Below are 9,248 nucleotides of genomic sequence, written 5' to 3' on the forward strand. Positions count from 1 at the left end.
CCCACGGTCACGTGGGCCAGCTCGAGGTGCGTCTGTCTGTCTGTCTGTCTCTGTCTCTCCCGTTGGTTCTCTCTCCAGAGCACCCTGCCTACCGCCCACCTGCTGCACACCTCCTGTGCGCACCCGGGACGCTCCTTGCTCCCTGGTGATGCCAGGAACAGCGCGGGGCGGGGGCCCTGCCCTCCTTCCTCCTGGGTCCAGAGCCCGCCTGGTCCAGGGAGCAGACCCCTCCCTCCTTCCCTCGCAGGCTTCCTCCGGCTCTCTCCCTGCACCAGCCCGCGCTCCCCACACAGCCCTCGCTGACTCAGCTCCCGCAGCCCCGGCCTGTGCCCCCAGCTCCCCACTCAGGTCACCAGAGCGGCTGCTCCCCGACACCCCTCCCTTCTCACCGCACCCCGGACGTCTGAGAACGGATGAGGAGTCACTTCCAGGCAAACCTTCCTAACGCCCCCTGCCCCCCCGGGGCCTCTAACCTTGACCGTGTCTCCATCACCTCACCTTCCCTCTCTCCTGCCCAGCCCCTCCTCATCCAGAATTCTACCGAGACCCCCACCTCGGGGACCCCACCTCTCTCTGCACCTTCCCCAGCACCGTCCCCTTGGCCTGGGACACGCTCCCTCCGGCAGCAGCCCTTCCCACGGTCCACTGGCCTCTCCCAGCCGGTCACCCTGGCCCGACCCTGTGCCTCGCAGACACTGGGGCTCGATTGTGTCCCAGACTCTGTGTCTCCCGTGTCCCAGGGGCGGGTCTCCTGGCTAGCGCCCCACACTCCCTGCACAGGTCCGTGCCCCACTGTTTCAGTGGGCCTGGGCCCAGCTGCTTGGTGGACACGTGTGAGGCCCAAGGGGCCATGTCACTCTCTGGGGGGTGGAAAACAAGCTGTACTGTCACCAACTACCCATGGCTTCCTTCACCAGAGCGGCGTCCGCTCACCCCATTCCTGGCACAAGGCGTGCACCCCGGGAGATTCCCTCAAAGAAAGCACTGACTGGCAACATCCACTGTGCTGTTCACCTGCCCCGGACCGTTCCTGGCGGCTGGGTCTGGAGGGGGCTGCCTCCAGTGGGTCTTGGCGGAGGCCTCGGAGGACAAGGAGGAAACAGCTGGGGGCAGGGTCCCCTGGGGCAGGGTGTGGCGCCGTGGGGGCGGGCCTGGGGGCGCGCGTCCTTGCAGAGGCTTGGCCTCCCTCCCGTGTGTGCCTCGCGGTGTCACTTACTGTCTCGGTCCTGCTCTCCGTGTCCCGACAGCTGGGCCTGGGGGGCCAGTGCCTATGGGCACCCTGCAAACCTCTGCTCCTTCCCCCTCCTTACGTTATTGAGTGAAATAACCCCAAGAACAGCCCCCTTGGTGATGCCACCGCCCGCAAGGCCAGTCCAGAGGGGACGTGGTCGTGGCCACCGCGTGTCCATCTAAGGGCTCTTGGCGGGTGCAGCTGGGGCGCTGGGGTGCTCCATGGCAGGGCAGTGAGCAGGACCACCGGCCGCTTCCGGGTCGTGCAGCGACCACAGGGTTGCGGTCCCTGCAGCGCTGGGCCAGGCGCTGGGCACCCGGCTCTCCTCCCGGTCGTCCACGCGTCTGTGTTGTGACGGCCTCGGTCGCCCTCCCGCTTGCTCACTGAGCTGATTCACCGAACAACCCCCCTCCCCCCCTGCCCCGGGCCGCCCAGGGCCTCCCAGCAGGAGACCAGGAGGGCGTGGACCGCAGGGCAGCGGTGCCCTGGCCCCGGGTGCAGGACAGGGGAAGGGGCGGAGCCCAGGGCGGAGGGATGGAGAGGGGGCGGAGCCTAGAGGGGAGGGACAGTGGAGGGGGCGGAGCCCGGGGGAAGGGGGCGGAGCCCAGCGGGGAGGAACGGGGAAGGGGGGTGGCCGAGCCCAGGGTGGAGGGACGGGGGGCGGAGCCTAGAGGGGAGGGACAGGGGAGAGGGCGGAGCCCAGGGAGAGGGACGGGGGGGCGGAGCCCAGGGGAAGGGGGCGGGGCCCAGGGGGGAGGGACATGGCGGGGTGCATAGTCCAGTGGGGAAGGACGGGAGGGGACTGAGCCCAGGGGAAAGGGGGCGGAGCCCAGGGGGAGGGACGAGGGAGAGCCCGGACCCAAGGGTGCAGGGAAATGCGAGGCTCCCAGAGTCAGAGATGTCCCCACCTGCCGCCCACCCTCTGGCCCAGGCTGCTGCTCGGGTCTAAGGATGGGGAGAGGGGAGGATCAGGTAGCCTCGACCCTCTCCTGAGTGACACCGGCCCTGGGACAACAGGTGTCATCTGAGAACGTCCCAGCCCCAGGTCCTGCCTGTGAGACCAGAGACTCGACCACTCCCTCATAATCCAGCCACGTTGCACACCGGTCACAGGTCCTGTCAAGTACAAAGTGCCCGGTCGGCGTGCCAAGGACACGCCACACTTGGAGGAAGCCAGCGACTCTGGGGAGGCCAGTTCTTGTACTTTTCCAAGACAACCACCTTCCTGAAAATACCGAGGCCTGAAACAGACGGGGCAGGAGTACAGGAGCAGGTCTGCCAGGCCCGAGCACAGGGTCAGCCCTCTGCTGGGGGAGGCGGGGGGGGGGGGGGGGGGGGTTGCCAGACAGCCCCAGCCACGCCCACTACGACACACAAGCATCCCCTGGGGGTCAGGTGGCCGAGGCCTGGGGGACACAGGCCTGCCCCTTGTCCGCACGGCCGGTGCTCAGCCCACCCTTGTTGAAAGCAGAATGGCACAGAAAGGTCTGGCGGACTTAGGCTCCTGGGCAGTTACTGCTTCGAGAAGAAAGGCCCTTCTGGGAGGACGGCAGGGTGCCATCAGCAGTCCTTGTGGGGCAGACCAGTCCTGGCTACCCTGGGGCTGGGGGGTCAGGTGGCGGGTGACCAGGCCCTGCCCTTGGAAGCAGCCGGCAGGCTGCCACCCGCCTCATCCTGCTGCAAAGCACAGTGAGGTCCCAGGGGCCTGTCTTGGGGGCCGAGGGTCTCCTGAAGGTTAGGCTCACCTCTCTCATCCCCTGAAGGGAATGGTGCCAGACCGATGTCCAGGAGGGTGAGCACGGATGATAGCTGCTCTCGGAGGAACCGCATAAGGCTCCGCCAGCACCTGCTGCCCCCAGCCCCACTGGCACCCGGCCCAACCCAGGGCCAGGAACGGGGGCAACAGAACGCCAACCCCAAGGCCCCCGCTCTGCCTAACCACACCCAGGTCAGCGGGCAGCCGGGGCTTCTGTGCCCTGTGTCACCAGGATCCTGGGTGCGGGAAAACCCTTGGAAGTCCAGGAGGAAGGAGCCAGACCCGGCCATGGTAAGCGGGGGCGACTCAGGGAGCCTCCTCTTGTCAACAAGCAGCTGGCCCCCACAGCCAGCCCCCACCCCCAGGTGAGACCAAGCCCCCAGCATAGGTGGGGCCTTCATGTGGGTGCCCTCCACCTGGCTACCTCTGGGGGGACAGGCTGGGCACGCCCCTCCCCCTCCCGCCTGCCCCTCCCACGCCAGGATTGGGTGGGTGGGTGTGGGGTACACTTTGTCTCCAGGCACATTTTAATGGAGGCGGGGGGGGGGGGCAAGGTTCCACAGAAACGGGGGTACAGGACCATTTCAAGGCTCAGGGCCCAGCTCCCTGCTGACAGTGTCCTAGAAAAGCCCCCTCTGTTTTCAAGGAGACCTGGCAGGTGGAAGCAGGGACTGTGGCCCACAGACCCCAGACCACCTCCTGTACCCCTGCGCTCACCTCAGCCCCCAGGCCACAGAGCCTGCCAGCCCCCCGCCGTCTCCCGGGACCTGAAGGAGAAACGGGCTCTGGACAGCCAGGGGAGCCCCGAAGCCCTCCGCTTGGCGACTTGCTGCCTGAGTCATTCTGTAGCCTTGCTCACTGCCCGCACCCAGCACCATGCACAACCTCCAAGACCACCCGACCTCCTGGCCTGCAGGTACCCTGCACCCCGCGTTTCCTTCTGCATGCTTCTGGGGGCAACAAGAGACAGGAAACTCTGCCTAGAACCTGGGTGCCCCTTCTGCAGGACGATCTCTGCCCTTTCAGTCTAGCCCTCAGGAGCAGGCTCCGAAAACCCGCATTTCAGGCCACCCCTGGATGGAGGGTGGGGGCCGGGGTACTGGGGACGGAGCAGAGGCTGGGCTGAGAGGAGACAACAGGGGAGTGGAGGTCGGGGAGCCGGGGCGGGGGCCGGGGGCTCCTCCCGAAGGACCGCAGGGCAGGTGGCGCCTAGCCGCCTCTACATCAGAGCCGGACCGACGTGGTCCATACAGCAGAGCCAGACCAACCCGGCCCCTACAGCAAGCCCGGCCCGACCCCGTCTCCACAGCAGAGCCGGCCCAATCCGCCTCTACAGCAGGCCCCGGGGCGGTCCCGAGGCTTCGGCTCTGGACCCAGCTAGTCGCAGCGGAGGCGACAGCCATCGGCCAGGTCCAGGCCAGGGCGCAGGAAGGGGCGCCTCTCGCTCCCTGGCACGCTCACCTGCAGGAATGGGAGTCTGGGTCCAGGCAGGGCTCACGGGTCCGGGTCGGGGTCTGGGTGGGGGTCTGGGTCCGGATCCGGATCAGGGTTCGGGTTCGGGTCTGGGTCCGGGTCGGGGTCCGGGTGGGGGTCAGGGTCCGGGTCCGGGTCCGGGTCGGGGTCAGGGTCTGGGTCCGGGTCCGGGTCCGGGTCCGGGTCCGGATCTGGGTCCGGGTCGGGGGGCCGAGGGTCAGGGCGGGAGTCCAGGTCCGGGTCCTGGCGGCAGCGTGAACTTGGCCGCCGCTGGGTTGAAGTCAGGGTGGAACCCGCGGGGGACAGCGGCGGTTGGGGGCGACCCTGGGGGAGGGGCCTGGGCTCGGGAGGGGCAGGCGCCCCCGCCCCGCCCGCCTTCTCCTCGGCAGGCCCCGCCCTCGCCGGCCCACTCCGCCCACCTTCCTGAGGTTGCCCAGTCCGCTTTGTTGCCCTTTCCCAGGGTTGCAGGTGCACGGGGTCGGAGGTCTTTGGTGCCCCTCTCCCGGGGTCACACGGGCCCAGGCCCACCGGGGGGCCCAGTGGAAAGGTCCCGCCTGACCTCGGCTGGTACTGGAGGCGCAGCGGAGACCGCGGAGGCGCGCGGAGGAGGTCCGGGAAGCCTGGCTCCCTCGGGGGGACGCTCGAGGCGGGGTGCCACCGCTCGGCGATGCGCGCGGCTCCGTGCTCTGGGCACTGCTCTGGGGCCCGCAGGAAGGTGGCGGGGGAGGGGAGGGGTCGTGATCCGGAGAGAAGCAGGTGAGGGCCCTGCGAGTGTGCACCCCGAAGCCCAGCATCACCAGGTCCCAGCCTCGCTTCTCTACACAGCTCGTGTGGGCTTCTAGTATTTCAGTTACTTTCATTTTGACGGAGTCCCCCGGTTAGAGTGTAAGCTCCATCAGGTAGCGGGTATTTCTGTTTGCTGTTGAAACTCGAACACCTGGAGGAGTGGCTGGCACCCCATGGCTGTTTGTTTGTTCTGCCTCAGGGCCACAGGAAGACCGCCCACTGGGGTGAAGATTTCGGCTTCCCTGGGACTCTGCCCGTGCTCACTTCAGATCTGGGTTATGTATGTCACAGATTCATTTGCAGTGTGATTTTTATTGTTGTTGTTGTTTGTCTAGGCTTCAACAGTATGTGAATGGAGAACTTCCAGATGTTCAAGCTGGATTTAGAAAAGGCAGAGGAACCAGAGATCAAATTGCCAATGTCCGTTGAATCACAGTAAGAAAATTCAATAAAAACATCTATTTTTGCTTCATGGACTACGCTAAAGCCTTTGACTGTGTGGATCACAACAAACTGGAGAATTCTTAAAGAGATGGGAAGACCAGACCACCTTACCTGCCTCCTGAGAAATCTGTGTGCAGGTCAAGAAGCAACAGTTAGAACTGGACATGAAACAACGGACTGGTTCCAAATAGGAAAAGGAGGACGTCAAGGCTGTACATTGTCACTTTGCTTATTTAACTTCTATGCAGAGTACATCATGAGAAATGCCTGGCTGGATGAAGCACAAGCTGGAATCAAGATTGCTGGGAGAAATATCAATAACCTCAGATATGCAGATGACACCACCCTTATGGCAGAAAGCTAAGAGGAACTAAAGAGCCTCTTGAAGAAAGTGAAAGAGGAGAGTGAAAAATCTGGCTTAAAACTCAGCATTCAGGAAACTAAGGTCATGCAATCTGGTCCCATCACTTCATGGCAAATAGATGGGGAAACAATGGAAACAGTGACAGACTTATTTTGGGGGGCTCCAGAATCACTGCTGATGGTGACTGCAGCCATGAAATTCAAAAATGCTTGCTCCATGAAAGAAAAGCTATGACCAACTTAGCATATTAAAAAGCAGAGACATTACTTTGCCAACAAAGTCCATCTAGTCAAAGCTGTGGTTTTTCCAATAGTCATGTATGGAGGTGAGAGTTGGATTATAAAGAAAGCTGAGCGCTAAAGAATTGATGCTTTTGAACTGTGGTGCTGGAGAAGACTCTTGAGAGTCCCTTGGACTGCAAGTGGATCCAACCAGTCCATGCTAAAGGAAATCAGTCCTGAATATTCATTGAAAGGACTGATGCTGAAGCTGAAACTTCCATACTTTGGCCACCTGATGGGAAGAACTGACTCATTCTAAAAGACCCTAATGCTGGGAAAGATTGAAGGCTGGAGGAGAAGGGGACAACAGAGGATGAGATGGTTGAATGGCATCACCAACTCAATGGACATGAGTTTGAGCAAGCTCCGGGAATTGGTGATGGACAGGGAGGCCTGGCTTGCTGCAGTCCATGGGGTCGCAAAGAGTCGGACACGACTGAGTGACTGAACTGAATTGAACTACTCCCCCACCAAGCCCCAACTCTACCATGAGAGCCTGCTGGCTGAGGACAAGCTGTTTTTTCACGATGCTGGTTTTCTGCTGCGTATTCAGTAGTGTGCTTAATTCTGCAAGGCAGAGACCAGCCTTCCCATTTTACAGAGGAGGACTCTGAGGCCAAAGCAGATCAACACTCTGGGAGGTGGCACCACTCAGCAAAGAGGAAGCAGGCTTTTCCACAGCCAGAAACCTGTTGAATAAATTGATTAGCAAATCATTATAAATTATTCCCTTACATTTATTTAACTTTAATATCTTTCAAAACAGTGTGTGTGTGTGTTCACGCACACGTACTCAGTTCTTTGTGACCCCATGGACTGCAGCCCGCCAGGCTCCTCTGTCCATGGAATTTTCTAGGCAAGAATACTGCAGTGGGTTGCCATTGTCTTCTCCAGGGGATCTTCCCAACTCAGGGATTGAACCCACATCTCCTGCATCTCCTACACTGGCAGGCAGATTCTTTACCACTGAGCCACCAGGGAAGCCCCTTCAAAACAGCCTTACCTCTCATGCAATTGGCCAAAGTGAAAATTGGCAGAGAAGGTATTATGCCATGGCTAAGCATAGAGATTCTGACTTTTGGGGTCCAAACTCTGTCTTTTTCACTTTCGTGCTATGTGATCTGAGGCTACTTAATCTCTCTTTGCTTAAAATGGGGGTAATAATAGAACTTAAGGAGGAGTTTGAGGGTTAATTGAGTTAATATCTGTAAAACATTCAGAAATTGCCTGGCATGTAAGGGCTCCATGAGATTTGGTCTCTCTGCTTTTTTCTGCCTGACACAGCAACATGCAACAGTGCAGACCATCGCAGAGAGACTGCTGTGTGCGAAATGGAGATCGGGGAGAAGCTGCTCTGAGCACAGGGCGCCCAGCCTGGGGCTCTGCGATGACCGTGTCGGGTGGGGTGGGGGGAAGGAGGGGGACTCAAGAGGGAGGGAACATTTGTATAATTATGGCCATTGTTGTATGGCGGAAACCAACACAGCACTGTAGAAGTTAAACAAAGCAACACTGTAAAGCCTGTGCAAAGCCCAGGCCTTTGGTCTTACAGGGAGGAGCTCTGGTGGTCTTACCTGTAGCAATGACAGAGAGAAGACCTTCTCAGTGGCGTGGCTGCTTGTCCCCTGGTGCCACCAGGAGCCTGGGTGAACGTCCAGCTTAGAAACAGCAGCCTTATCGGCACCATCGGATACCAGTGGGTGTCAGCCTTCAAGGGCACAGGCTTCAAAGTGAAATTTAAGTCCGGCGTTCCGTGTCTCCAGTCTGGGGTGACGAAGGTGGAGAGACCATTTCACTGTCTCCGTAGTAAACAAAGAGCAACCTCATCGGGACCAGCGTATGGGGTTTCACTGACCTCGGAGAACAAAGCAGATGGAGCCCAGCTGGAAACTCCCCTCAGGGCTCAGAAGGGTGCTGAAACGCATCCCTGGGAACCCGGGTGCTATGGGGAGCAGACGCCTCGCTGTAGACGCCTGGTCGCTACAGGTCAAAGCTTCAGGAAGGTCATCCCTTTAGGAATGGTCCTTGTAGACTGCCTGGCGTGTCTCTCTGCCTGGAGGGTTGGGGGGGTGGGGGGGGGCGGGGGGCTCATGCCCTCCAGCGGGGAGAGGGCAGGAAACGCACCCCTGAGTGCGTGACAAGACATTGCAGGGTGAGGAGTCGCTGGCGAGTCTGCTCCTCCTGGTCTGTAAGTGAATTCACACCTCGGTTAATGCTTAAATCTGGCAGACTCTTGACTTAGAGACTCAGAGCCTCCAGTGGATGGGAAGTCAAGCTAGGAAAGGCCAGAGTGCAAAGACCCGCCAACTGATCAGAGTCCAGGAGGAATCAAGGGTGCTGTTCCCCAGCTTCAGGGCCACGTGGATGTGGGCTGCCCCGTGCAGTGAGGAGGCAGGCGGGTGATGTGTTGAGACGGGAGCTAACCGCAGGGCGTGTCGTTCTGAGATGCTTTTTGGAAGCAGGGTCCACCATTCCTTTGGAATTTATTGATATTAGTGAAAATGAAGACTCCGTAACATAAGTCAAAATCATACCTTTTTACTCATTCTCATTTGTTCTCTGCTGATCTGGCATAATATTCTAAATAAAATTAATGTTATAGCAAAGTGATGCAGGAACCAAACTTTAATGCACTGAAAATCACTGAATGGACAAGAAATTATTTCAGTGAAAGGAAAGTGATCATGTTTACAAAATACTATCAATATTGAAATAAAGAGGATGAGATCTCTTGACATTTCATGCCAAATGTGCCAACAAAGAAAATAATAGAAAAAGAAAAAGGAATGCTCTTTCTACCTATATTCAGCGCATCTCTGAAACATAAGAAAATTTAAAAATCAAGTTTTTTCTATATTAGAAGCAATGATAATTGTGAAATAAGGTTTTGAAAATACTGAAATAATTTTATGG

General features: G+C 59.2%; 1 long non-coding RNA gene across 1 annotated transcript; it reads left to right on the plus strand.

The window, feature by feature from the left end:
• Nucleotides 1-2,336: 2,336 nt before the first annotated feature.
• On the plus strand, nt 2,337-7,058 carry LOC147366504 (uncharacterized). The gene is made up of 4 exons (XR_015132516.1): nt 2,337-2,504; nt 2,995-3,278; nt 3,634-3,903; nt 5,582-7,058. It is a non-coding gene; the product is annotated as an uncharacterized LOC147366504 (long non-coding RNA).
• Nucleotides 7,059-9,248: the final 2,190 nt, after the last annotated feature.

This window comes from Bos grunniens, chromosome 9 (assembly GCF_055505025.1).
Source record: "Bos grunniens cultivar Pamir isolate PY7600 chromosome 9, Bosgru_T2T1.0, whole genome shotgun sequence".
Taxonomy (NCBI): Eukaryota; Metazoa; Chordata; class Mammalia; order Artiodactyla; family Bovidae; genus Bos; species Bos grunniens.